The sequence below is a fragment of the Phyllostomus hastatus genome, unplaced genomic scaffold, assembly GCF_019186645.2.
Source record: "Phyllostomus hastatus isolate PE091 unplaced genomic scaffold, TTU_PhHast_1.1 phas_scaffold_78, whole genome shotgun sequence".
Lineage (NCBI taxonomy): Eukaryota > Metazoa > Chordata > Mammalia > Chiroptera > Phyllostomidae > Phyllostomus > Phyllostomus hastatus.
The window spans coordinates 59,461,828-59,475,921 of NW_025334041.1; the positions used below are offsets into that span (position 1 = coordinate 59,461,828).

Sequence of the window (14,094 nt, forward strand, 5' to 3'; positions counted from 1 at the left end):
GTAGATTCAGGGTCTGAAAACAAACCCATTAAAACATTTTTTTTTTATCACTTAAGTGTTATCACAATGAGAATTGAACTTTGAACTGCTTAATGGCAAGAATGTTTCAGGACAAAGGATATGTTCAAACTGGCACGCGCACACACACACGACCCTTGAACAACACTGGGGGTGGGGATGGAGTGGTTGAAGGTCATAGAGTTAGAAGTGCCCACTCCCGGCAAAGGTGAAAATCTGTGTATAATTTAAGCTAGTCTTTTGAGTATGAAAATTTCCAACCATTAGTTGACCCATGAACAACTAGGTTTGACTTGCACAGGTTAATTGAATTGAGCAGGTCAAATGAAAAACAATCTGTGTATAAATGTATCCACACAGTTGAAAACTACATTGCTCAAGAGTTAACTGTGCATCTCCACATAGGATGATGCAAGGAAAGCCAAAGGCAAAGAGTTTAAAATGTGTTAGTATTCTATTTTTCATGTGTCAATGATATCTTCTTCAATAAATGTGGACAATGGTAGGGTTTCTCCAGGTTAAATTTATAAACAGTCCATTACCACATAGATTCTGGGACACTATATCAACAAAAACAACAAACAATAAAGCAATAAAAACAAACCTAGAATGAAAGAAGACAGAAAAAAATGCCATAAGTAAGGGTTCACAGCATAAAGGGCTATTATAAAAACGAAATTTAAATAGAAAAATATGGTCACCAACCTTTAAGATATGTCTTAAAAAATCACTTGAGACTTTCTTCAACTAAATGAATATATTTAACTACACCTTCCATCTATCTATCCATCCATCCATCCACCTCTTACTTATTTATCAAACAGTCATTCTGTGACTACTCTATTTTGGACATTGTGTGAGGTCCTAGTGTCTGTAACTATAGCAGACAATGGAAGACAGATCTGTTCTCACAGACTTTCTGGTGGTCTAAGAGAAGAAAAGATATTACATTGAAATAATTTCAAAGACACTGAGTGAAGGTTTTGATAGCCGAAATGTAGGGTGTTGGGGAACATATGTTGGGGGGCATCTTATTCTCTTGTTAGTTCAACAGTTTACATCCCTGTGAACTAAAAGCTGGAAAAGCTCAAGGGGTTCACTTGTGATTACTTCATCTGCCTTGCTGGCACTTATCATAACACAGTACTTGAACAGTACTTATGAAACCCTTTCCATGAAGGTAATAATCTTCATGGGACATGCCTTTGGATGTTCAGAAATGCATGTAGAAGCTGGTTTTTACTTAAGGAAATGACAGAGGATGGAACTGCTTTTTCACCGGGCAATTCCACTGCTGGGACTATACCCTAAGAATTCCGAAACACCAATTCAAAAGAACCTATGCACCCCAATGTTCATAGCACCACAATTCATAATAGCCAAGTGCTAGAAGCAACCTAAGTGTCCAACAGTAAATGAATGGACCAAAAAAATGGTACATTTACACAATGGAATACTATGCAGCAGAAAGAAAGAAGGAGCTCCTACCCTTTGTGATGGCATGGATGGACCTGGAGGGCATTATACTAAGTGAAATAAGCCAGGCAGTGAAAGACAAATACCATATGATCTCACCTTTAACAGGAACCTAATCAACAAAACAAAGAAACAAGCAAAATATAACCAGAGACATTGAGATTAAGAACAAACTGACAGTAACCAGAAGGGAGGTAGGAGAGGATCATGGGCGGGGAGGGTTGTCAAGAACACTTATAAAAGACACATGGACAAAGCCAAAGGGGGATGGGATCAAGGGTGGGAGATGGGGATTGCTGAGGTGTGGAGGGGAGTTGTGAGGTGAAAATGGGAGACAACTGTACTTGACCAACAATAAAAAATTGTGAACCACACACACACACAAAAACAAATGACATGGGAAGTGCTCACCTAATGCTCACCCCTGTCCCCAGTTCTCATGATGGTAGCTTTGGAGGCCAATAGACTGAGTGGTGTTATCAATTATTCTGGATTTTTAAATGAAACTCCCAAGTTTCTGCCATGTCTTCAATGTAGAATAAGCTTAATTGAACAGCTATTGAAAGGAAGGTGATTTCACTATCCTCACCACTATAAGGAAGACTGAGAGGGAAATTCCTGCCATAGAGAGGCCTACATGTGGCCGACAAAGGGGCCCAATCTCAATATAGTCACTGGGGATCTATGTTATTTTTGTGGTTTCAGTAATTGTTGTTTCAATGCTATACAGGGATTCTATGCATTGAAAGAACAATAATGGGAAAAAGAAAACTTATCAGCCTCATGGAAAGAAGAGATGATCTATAAAAAAGTCCTCATAACCACCTGGCCAGGCAATGACAACTGACTTGGTCAAAGAGACAATGAGGTTGTCTTTCCCCACCTATGGGATGCCCTAACTGAGATGAATGGTTCATCACACAGGTTGAAATATAGTTTTGGTGATGGCCTATTTATTTATTTTAAAATTATCAAGTCTTAGCATATGCAAGCAAAGATCCATGAAAATATTCATGATTGCCTTGGCTGGTGAGGCACAGTGGATTGAGTACCAGCCTGTGGACTGAAGGGTCTCCACTTTGATTCCCAGTTGGGGCACATGCCTGGGTTGCTGACCATGTCCCCAGTTGGGGAGAGGCAACTGATCGATGTGTCTCTCACACATCAATGTTTGTCTTCCTCTCTTTCTCCTTCCCTTTCCACACTCAAAAAAATATAATAAAATATTTTAATTTTTTAATTCTTGTTCAAGTATAATCTTCTGCCTTTTCCCCCCACCCCAGCCCAACACCCCAGCCCTCCCAACTTCCCTCACGTTTCCACCCACCCTGTGTTATTATCTAGGTGTCCTTTATAATTGTTCTTGCAAACCCTTCACTCTTTCCCCCTGAAATTCCCTCTCCTCTCCCCTCTGAACACTGTCAGCCTGTTCTCAATTTCAGTGTCTTTGGTTATATCTTCCTGTTTGTTTAATTTGTTGATTCTGTTCCTGTTAAAGGTGAGATCACATAGTATTTGTCTTTCACTGCCTGGCTTATTTCGCTTAGCATAATGCTTTCCAGTTCCATCCATGCTGTCACAAAGGGTAGGAGCTACTCCTTTCCTTCTGCTGCAAAGAATTCCATTGTGTAAATGTACCATAGTTTTTTGATCCACTCATTTGCTGATGGGCACATAGGTTACTTCTGGCACTTGGCTACTGTAAATTGTGTTGCTATCACCATTGGGGTACGTAGGTTCTTTTGGATTGCTGTTTTAGGGTTCTTAGGATATAATAACAGCAGTGGAACAGCTGGGTCAAAAGGCTATTCCATTTTTAGTTTCCTGAGGAAGTTCCATACTGTTTTCCATAGTGGTTACACCAGTCTGCAATCCCAGCAACAGTGCACTAGGGTTCCTTTTTCTCCACAACCTCTCCAACACTTGTTGTTTGTTGCTTTGTTTATGATGGCCATTCTGACTGGTGTGAAGTGGTATCTCATTGTGGTTTTAATTTGCATCTGTCTGATGGCTAGCAATGCTGAGAATCTTTTCATGTGTCTCTGGACCTTCTGCATGTCCTCCTTGAAGAAATGTTTGTTCAAGTCCTTTGCCCATTTTTTAATTGGGTTGCTTATTTTCTTAGAGTGGAGTTCTGTGAGTTCTTTATATATTTTGGAAATCAAACCCTTGTCTGAGATCTCATAGGCCAATATGCTTTCCCATACAGCAGATTCTCCTTTCATTTTAATGCTATTTTCTTTAGCTGTGCAGAAGCTTTTTATTTTGATGAGATCCCATTTCTTTATTCTTTATGTCGCTTGCTTTAGGGGAAATATCAGTGAAAATATTGCTGTGTGGAATATCTGAGATTTTCCTGCCTATGTTGTCCTCTAGGACTTTTATGGTGTTATGACTTATATTTAAATCTTTTATCCACCTTGAGTTTATTTATGTGTATGGTGTAATTTGGTGCTCAAGTTTTACTTTTTTGCATGTAGCTGTCCAGATCTCCCAACACCATCTGTTGAAAGGGTTACTTTTACTCCATTTTATGCTGCTGCCCCCTTTGTAGAAACTAATTGACCATAGAGACTTGGGTTTATTTCTGGGCTCTCTATTCTGTTCCATTCATCCATGTTTCTGTTCTCATGCCAGTACCAGGACATTTTGATTACAGTGACCTTTTAATATAGTTTGATATCAGTTATTGCGATCCCTCCAACTTTGCTCTTCTTTCTCAAAATTGCCACGGCTATTTGGGGTCATTTTGGTTACATACACATTTTTAAAGTGTTTGTTCTATATCTGTGAAATATGCCATTGGTACCATAACAGGTATTGCATTGAATCTATAAAGTGCTTAGGGAAGTATCAAAATTTTGATGATGTTAATTCTTACAATCCATGAACACAGTATGTGTTTCCATTGTTTGTATCTTCCATAACTTCTTTCTTCAGTGTCAGTGTTGTATAGTTTTCTGAGTACAGATCTTTTACCTCCTTGGTTAAGTTTATTCCAAGTATTTCATTTTTCTTATTGCTATATCAAATGAGATTTTTTTTACCTTATTTCTGTTTCTGATATTTCATTGTTAGTATACAAAAATGCCTTTGATTTCTGACTTTGTATCCCACCATATTGCCAAATTCATTTATTAGGTTGCGCAGTTTTTTGGTGGAGTCTATAAGATTTTCTATGTACACTATCAGGTCATCTGCAAACAATGACAGTTTTGCTTCTCTTTTCCAACTAGGATGATTTTTATTTCTTTTTCTTGTCTGATCGCTGTGGCTAGGACTTCCAATACTATGTTGAATAGAAGTGTGAAAGTGGACAACCTTGTCTTGTTCCTGATCTTAGTGGGAAAGTTTTTAGTTTTCATGCATTGATTATGATCTTGGCTGTAGGACTCTAGTATGTAGTCTTTATTATGTTGATGAATACTCCCTGTATTACCACTTCATTCAGTGTTGTTATCATAAATGGGTGCTCTACCCAATCAAATGCTTTTTCCTCATCTATTAATATGATCATGTGATTTTTGTCTTTGCTTTTGTTTATGCGATGTATTATGTTTATTGATTTGTGAATATTGTACCATCCTTGCATCCGTGGGATGAATCACATTGTATCATGGTGTATAATCTTTTTAACGTATTATTGGATGTGGTTTGCCAATATTTTGTTGAGGATTTTAGTGTCTATGTTCATCAGCGATATTGGCCTGAAGTTTTCTTTCTTTGTTATATCTTTATCTGGTTTTGGCATTAGGATGATACTGGCTTCATAAAAAGAGTTTGGGAGTCTTCCATCTTCTTGCATTTTTTTGGAATAATCTGTGAAGAAGAGGGGTTAGCTCATCCTTAAATGCTTTGTAGAATTCTCCTGTGAAACAGTCTGGTCCAGGGCTTTTGTGTGCCGGGAGTTTTGTGATTACTACTTCAATTTCATAAGCTGTTATTGATCTGTTCAGGCTTTCTGCTTCTTCGCTCAGTTTTGGAAGATCATATTTTTCTGGAAATTTGTCCATTTCACTAGATTTTCAAATTTCTTGGCATATACTTCTTCATAGTAATTTCTTATAATCCTTTTTATTTCTGTGGTATCAGTTGTAATCTCTACTTTTTCATTCTGATGGTGTTTATTTGGGTCTTCTCTTTCTCTTGGTGAGTCTGTTTAAAGGCTTGGCGATTTTTTTTAATCTTTTGAAAGAACCAGCTCCTGGATTTATTGAGCCTTAGAATTGTGCTTTTGTTCTCTATGTTGTTTGATTATGCTGTGATCCTGATTATTTCCTTCCTTCTACTTGCTCTAGGCTGTCTTTGTTGTTGTTCCTCCAGATCTTGTAGGTGCAGGGTTAGGTTGTTTATTTGAAATGTTTCTATCTTTTTTATGTAAGCTTTTATCACTATGAACTTCCCTCTTGACACTGCCTTTGCTATGTCCCATAAGTTTTGGGCTGTTGTAAGTTCATTTTCATTTGTTTCCAGAAACTTTTTGATTTCTTCCTTGATCTCATTCTTGACCCATTCATTGTTTAAGGCATGCTATTCAATCTCCATGAGTTTGAGTGTTTTTGAATTTTTTCCTTGAGCTTGGTTTCTAGTCTCAGTCCCTTGTGATCAGAGAAAATGCTTGGTATGATTTAAATTTTCTTGAATTTGTTGAGGCTTGTTTTGTGTCCTATCATGTAGTCTATCTTTGAACTGTGTCATGTGCATTTGAAAAGAATGTTTACTTTGCTTCTTTGGCATGAAGGCCATATATATATATATATAGATATAGATATAGATATAGATATAGATATAGATATAGATATAGATATAGATATAGATATATATCAGTTAAGTCCATTTCATCTAGAGCATTGTTCAGTGCCACAATATCTTTGTTGCTGTTGTGTTTGCAAGATCTATCCATTTTTGACAGCGGGGTGTTGAAATCCTCTAGTATAAAGGTGTTGCTGTCAATATCTTCCTTGAAGTCCTCTAAGATTTTCTTTATGTATTTTGGTGCTCCTATGTTGGGTCCATATATATTTACAATGTATATGTGTTCTTGATGGATTCTTCCCTTGCATATTAGGAAGTGATCTTCTGAGTCTCTTTTTATGGCCCCTTTTTTTGACGTCTATTTTGTCTAATGTGAGTATTGCTACCCCAGATTTTTTTCCTGTCCTCTTGCTTGGAATATTTGTTTCTGGTCCTTCACTTTCAGTCTGTGTAGTCTTTTGTTCTGAGTAGGTCTCTTGTAGGCAGCATATGTGTGGGTCACATTTCCTTATCCACTCAGCTATTCTATGTCTTTTCATTGGAGGATTTAATCCATTTATGTTTAAGATTATTATTCATAGGTACTTACTTATTTACTGCCATTTTTTCGTGCCTGTGTTCCTCTCTCTCTTACTCTTTTCCCTCCTTTTCTTAAAGCAGTCCCTTTAACATCTCCTGCAGAGCTTGTTTGGTGGAGGTGTATTCTTTTAGACTTCTTTTGTCTGGGAAGCTCCTTATTTGGCCTTCCATTTTAATTGAGAACATTGCTGGATAAAGTAGCCTTGGTTTCAGGTCTCTGGTTTTCATTACTTGGAATATTTCTTGCTGTTCTTTTCTGGCTTGGAACCTTTCCATTAAGAAGTCAGCTGCTAGTCTTATCAGGGCTCCCTGGTATGTTATTTCCTGTTTCTCCCTTGCTGCCTTTAAGATTCTTTGCCTTGGAATTTGCCATTTTAATTATGATATGTCTTGAAGTGGGCCTCTTTGGGTTCCTGTTGATTGGGACTCCCTGTGTTCCCTGGATTTGTGTGAGTTTTTCTCCCATCAAAGTAGGGAAGTTTTCCATCATTACTTTTTAAAACAGGGTTTTTATCTCTTGCTCTTCTTCTTCTCTTTCTGGTATCCCTATTACATTTCATGTTGTTTTGCAGCTCCCTTGCCACCTATTCATTCTGTCTGAGTCTTTTTTTCCTTTTCTTGCTCTTTCTGGGTGTTTTTTTCTCCCTTGTCCTCTAACTCTCTAATTTGATCCTCTGCTTTATCCAGCCTGCTTGTAATTCCTTCTAATGTGTTTTCTATTTCTGAAATTTTGTTGTTCATTTCTTCCTGCGTTTTGTTTATAGTTTCTATTTCCTTTTTCATGCCGATGTAGTTCTCACTGAGCTCCTTGTTGTCTGTGTATTCCTTAAGCATCTTTGTAACAATTATTTCAAATTCTGTATCTGATAGTTTGGTTACCTTCATTTTGTTTAGCTCTTTTAGTGGGGAGTCCTCCATTACTTTTGATTGCATGTGTTTTTTTGTCTCTTCCCATTTTAGGTTACTCTTTTTGTTTGTTTCTGCACTTCCTGATGTTTCCCTTTGCTAGCTGTATTTGTAGGGTGAACTTCTATGGTAGGAATTCTATGGGGTTCTGTGGTGCGGTCTCTTTGATCCCTTTGTCTGGATGCTCTGGGTTTACCCTTTCTTCTGTTTGTGTGGGCTCTCTTGCTCTACTTGGGTTTTCACCTGCTGTTGGTTCCTTTTTTGGTATTTTTTCTCCTCCAGCAGGTTTACAGATGTTTGCAGCTCCCACTTACTCTTGTATGTGATAAGTGGCAGGGGGTAGGTAAAATGGGTTAAGACAGCAGGAGAGTGTGTTATGGGATTGAAAGTACCAGCAAGTAGAGGAGAGATAGGAGATTCTTTGCATAAGTATTAACTGTGATATTTCACCCAACTAGCCACTTTTTATAAAAAGTGAAAGAGAAATAAGACTCCTATTAGAGGGGAGGAGGATTGTGAGCTGACTCTAGAAAACAGAGCACTTGTGCAAGGTTTGATGATGAGAGATAGTGAGAGTAACAGATAGAAAGTAGGCTTAGTGTGAGAGAGAATAGGGTTAACCACAATAATAATAATGGTAGGGATAAAGTGAAGTGGGCTAAGATCAGGGAGGGTTGCTGTGTAGCATGTACAATTGCATGGAACAACAATTATTTACAATAGTACTGGAACAACAATAATATGACAAGAAATATATGATTTGGGTAACCAGAATAGAAAGTATCCAATCAAGAGTAGTGAGTTATTTGTACACAAGTGAAGTGAAAGAAGGAAAGTTAAAATACAAGACAGAGAGAATAAGGAAAACTGGTCAAACAATGCAATTAAACAGAGAAATCAAACTATAAAAACTAAACATAAGAAAGAGAAATAAAAAAATACTAGTAAAATAAAAGTGGTAAAAATAATGAAAAAATAATAATAATACACATAAGCAATAGAATGCTAGCTCTATGTGATAGTAAAGTGACATTTGTCTCAGTTTCTCAGTTATTGAGGTTAGACATGTGCTCCCTTTTTCGATCTGTCTCTGGACCCTTTGTAACTCCACATCTTATTGTCTCACTTCTGGGGAGAAAGAAAAAAAGCGAGGCACAAAACAAAAAAAAGTAATAAGCCTTCTGCTGACTTTAAACCTGTTCAGTGAGTTCTGCTGGTCATCCTAGGTGCCACAGGAAAATGGGGGCGGGCTTGGCTTTTCTCTGTTCCTATGGATTTTGAAGATGGGGACCAGGTGTGGATCACAATATTCACAGTTTCCTGGCCTCTGGCCCAGGTCTTCCATGAGCTGCCAGCCTGAAATCAGCCACTCAGCTGCTCACAACATCAATCTCCAGCATGCTCTTTCACTCAGGCACTCAGCCTCTGGGCATGCAGAGTTAGATAAGTCGGGGAAGTGGTTCCCCTCAGCCACTGTCTCTGGGAGAGCACAGCTGAAAACACCCTCAGGGCGAGTCAGCCGCTGCTTGAGAGTTCCTTACAAAGCAGCTGCCTGCCATTCTTAACAAGCACATGGCTTTTCACACAGCCCAACTTTCCATCCAGTCCTGAGACTATCTGAGTCAGGGTCTGACTCAGCCCAACACTTCCCTTCTCCAGGTGTTACCTGGCACCTCAATTTCTCTGGTGCCAGTGTCCACAGTCCCAGCAGATGTGTACCACCTCTGTGTGTCTCCCACTTCATCTTTATTCCCCTCAGTGACTTCCAACATCCTGGTCCCTCCTGGTGCTGGGCTGCCCTCTCTACTCTGGTAGGGGAGGGAGCTGAAGATCTAACTCTCCTCCCCATATCCTGTGACAGGCAGCAGGCACCAGGCATCCTTGGTCCCCATGTAGATACCAGGGACCTTGCTGTCCCAATGCAATCTCCTCACCCTCTGTTTTTCAATGTCCTCTTCAATTTTTGGCCTCCAAACTTCATATAAGCTGGGACTCTGTTGGCTGTTCACTCTGTTCTTCAGAAGATCGGCTATGTATTCCAGCTTGGCGCAGGGAGAACTGGGCTCCATTCCAACCCACCTCACCATCATCTTCCAAATTCTCAGTAAATAAAATCTTTAAAAATTTTTTAAAACAAAAATATGCATGATTAGAGGGTGAATGGGAGACAACATTAGAGCCAGGTGCTACAGAGCAGATGATCAGAGAATCAGTGCTGAAGACCAGCCTCAGGCAAGACGGTAACCATAAAGGGCCAATTTAAGGGCACCAGCACCTAGAGGATCTGGAAAAATAGGTGGAATGAACACTACAAACAATGGCTGTACTTTAATCCTGCAGGCGAGGCCCGGCTGGGCTAGAAAGTGAGACTCTGTAGATACGAGCTTTGCCAGTGGCACCTCCTTTCCCACACTGGGTTCTAACCACAAAAAGGAGGGGCAATGAGGATGACAAGGCTGAAGCAGCATTGGAGGTGACAATTTCAACTCTCAGGATGCCAGCTGGAGTGAACTCGTGTTCTGGGGTTATTGCCTCTGGGTAATTTCCCATGTGTGATTCTGATTAAGTCCTTTGGGACACTTATTAGGTTATGATCAAAATCAGTCATTACTAAAATATGGCACTAATAAAACCACAGCAAACATCCAGAGCTGGCCTTGCTATGAAAGAAAGTCTTCCTCCATTGTTTTCTGAGGTCTGAGATGCTGTAATGGTGCCAAATCATGATCACAGAGGAAAAGACCCATGACACAGGAGTGAGGCCCAGTGAAGTCACTTGGTTCCTTGTAAGCACTCTCCTCAGCATCTGCAGGGCTCAAGCCAGGCAGGACCAGGGTGTTAAGATTCAACTACTGGGGGGAAAGGAAAGTGCTCAGAAGGTTCCAGAAAGGATTGGGGAAATGGTGGGAGAGAGAGCAGAGATAGAGTAGGACCAGAGACACAGAAGGAAGCTCTGGAAAAGAATAAGCTTCCTTGTCCAGCTCTGTCACTATGTGGCCTTACACACATTGCTTGTACATTGAGGACCTCAATTTTCTATCCCCATAAAGGGAGGGAATGGGATTTAAGGACTCAAGAGACCTTTTCTAGCTTCCAAAGTTCAAAACATTGAACTAGGGGCCTCACTGCTACATGGCTTCTATGATGGTTAAAAGATTGTTTCTGGGCCTTGCACAGGAAGTGCAGGAAGGTCTCTCTGGAGTCCACAGATAGTCTTCTTTACTCACTGCAGTGCAGATGCAGCAAAGGAACCATATTTTACTTTAATTACTTTTCATGATCAGTTTGGCTAAAAGGGGTCCAGCGTAAAGAGGATTGAGACATGATTATATGGTACACAACTCATCTCCTCCTAACCCCCATAAAATCTTTCAAATATAATGTTAGCTTGATATGCTTTCTGGCATTTGACTTTCTTTTAGTCTAACAACAATTTACATTCACATTCTCAGGTTTTGACATCATTTGTCATTAATTCAGACTTCCATTTACATCATTTTGGCATTATTATTTGCCATTTCAAATCACTCTAACATCAATGAAACAACTTGAAGCAATTATAAAGGTAAGAGGAAAAAAATGTAATAAAACCTAATTCACATACCATGCTTATTCAGTGTCAGATTGCAGAACAAAGGTGCTTTGTCTTACAATCATTAAAAGATCTTATTTCAATTTTTACTTAAAGCTCACAAATTAATTATTTTGGCTTTGTTCATAAGTTACACTTAATTTAATGAATATTTTTATATCCAAGGTTAAAATAGTAAATATTTATTCATATAAAGGCATGTGTCATTATGATTACAAAACACTGTATTTAATATCATTTTAATTATACTAATACTAATCACTAAAATATACTGATCACTAACTCATTGCTAAGTGTTTTTCTTATAGTACCCTAATTCTCAGAATGATTCATTAGGTAGGTAGACAGTAATTCATTATGATCCCAATTTTACATATAAGAAAAGAAAAACAGAATTTGTAGATCTAGAAACCCAGATCTGACTTCATGGCCTCACCTCAATTATCCACTCTAATCTATCTTGATAAACATACATGTATCATAAAAAATAATGTACACAAGAAGGGCAAAGGAAGTCAAAGTTTTGAATCTTAAAACAGAAAAGAACAATCTTATTTTTAAATCTGGTTTGCTAAGAATTGTGCATTAGTCATTTTCTGGATTGGGGATGTGGTACTTTCAACTGTATCCTAACCCATTCTATTTTATGAACAACTTAACTACAAAATGACAACCCAGTTGGAAGTGTTGAAAGTCAAACTCATTCATATTCACATTCTTGAGGCAAAATTTAGCAGCTTGAACTCAGGCCTCACTGGTAGACAGCAGAGAACATGTTGTATTGTCATGGACATCTCTGGGATGGAGATGGGTGCGGGAGGGATGCTTTGAACAAATGAGACACTTCTCCATGTTAGGGAGCTCAGGAGCATTACCAGCTTTTCAAACCTTTCCCAAGCAAGGGTGCAGCATAGAGTGTAATTCCCCACACATATGTTTTTTTGAGCTGCTAGAAAACAATCAGGTAATTCATATTTTTTTTAACTTCAACAAGCTGTAACCACCCTTGAAAACCATAGGGTAGATAGGGCCAAAAAGTGTGTTGCAACTTGGACATCTGATTAGTACCCAAGAGTTGGGTCCACTAGGCTCATCAGACCCTAGACTCAGGAAGGCTTAGGTGCCCTGGTTGCATAAACAGAAGGAAAAGAAGCTCTTGTTGGGGCCAAAGAACACCTCTAAAGGAACTGCTTGTGCTCTTCTGACATCGGTAGGTCTGTGGTGGCTACAGGTGCCAGGATGACACCCCTGTGACCTGACCTTCCTCCAGTGTGGTATGGCCTGAAAGATAAACCCTGTGCCTTTCTGCTTTGTCAGCATAGCTAGCCAGCTGTGGACCCACAACTCTGGGTTCCCCAGGACCTGCTGAGGCCCAGGCAGCCCCCTGAGCTCATGAGCTGGCAAAAGAACAAAGGAATAGAAGAACAAAGGCTTGGAATATTGAAGGCACAATTTTAGAAGCTTTTTAAAAACCTTTAATATGTTAACTTGGAAAAGCTGTGTGTGTGCATGTATGTGTGTCCACTGAGGAGGTTAGGAATGAGGGCAAGGGTTAGTTTCCATATATCCTGAGAAAAATATAAGATAATACAATGCATTTCAGAATTTACATTAGATAGAACAGGGACTCATCTATTTGGAAAATGGAAATTTTTAAAAATATATTGACCACGGATTTTGCCTAAAAGGTAGAGAATAAAAGTGAGTTAAGCAGAAGTATTTCTCTAAATGTGAGAAAAATACACAGACACACACACACACACACACACACACACACACACACACGCCTCCCTTCTCCACGGACAATAAAATGCTTTCTACATTGGCCTCGATTCTTCAGTAAATTTCTAGGTCAGCAATTATATTAGGGTCCAAGTCTCAGTTTGGTTGCCAACTAAACAAGATTGGAATCTGGGGAGATCTATTACCCATGAAATGATGTTACCCTAGAGAGGGGAGTAGGGTTAGACACTCTTCCACACATTAGACACCAATTCTCTTTGGTGTACCACCCTCCTCCATACATCAGCTTGGGGAAAGCAATTGCCAGACCCTCTGGATTCCCTGTGTCCCACCCTTCAAAGCTTATGCTTTGTAGAAGAGTCAGCTGTCTGTGCCCAAGGCGTAGAGGTCCAGGAAGACTCAGGGATGTCAGTGATTGAGTTGCCATTTCCCCCACCTTCCGGCATACTGGTGCCTCCCCCCATAAGAGATCAACTAGCCCCATCTTCCATACTCCTGGTGGCTCCATTATGCCTAGCTCAGAATCTCCAAGAGGACTGGCAGAATCTGGGTCAGATTGATTGGTGCAGCTCTAGGAGAGGGGCCATTTTTTGCTTATATGCCTGATTGGTGCAGAACCCTCCCTTCATGTGGCCAAATCTTGGTTTGTTTGGGCCTGATAAACTTTGTTGCCTTCACCCTGACAACTCCCTGAGACCCCACTCCACCACAAACGTATGCAGGCACATGGCAAGTGGCAGCTAAACTTGTATACCCTGAGACTTTTTCTGAGTGGCCTTACACAAAGCACTAAGTTTGAACCAGTATCAAGCTGGTGAACACTACTCACCCCTATCTGGTGACTCACTGAGAACTTAAATCATGCACTTAAGTAGAGGCTCTGGCATGCAGAAACACATCTCAGGGTGCCATGGGCCTTTTGCTTAACTGCCCCTGGGCTTGGTGTTGGGCACTAAAGCCAGGCTTAGTGCACAGCTTGGTACTTTCTTTGTCAAGGTTATGTGAGCTATTTAGGGCCTTGTCTT

At 39.7% G+C, this 14,094-nt stretch overlaps 1 protein-coding gene across 1 annotated transcript in view; it reads right to left on the reverse strand.

Moving 5' to 3' along the window:
* RFX8 (regulatory factor X8) overlaps positions 1-14,094 on the reverse strand; it is a 98,547-nt gene that overhangs the window by 53,295 nt on the left and 31,158 nt on the right.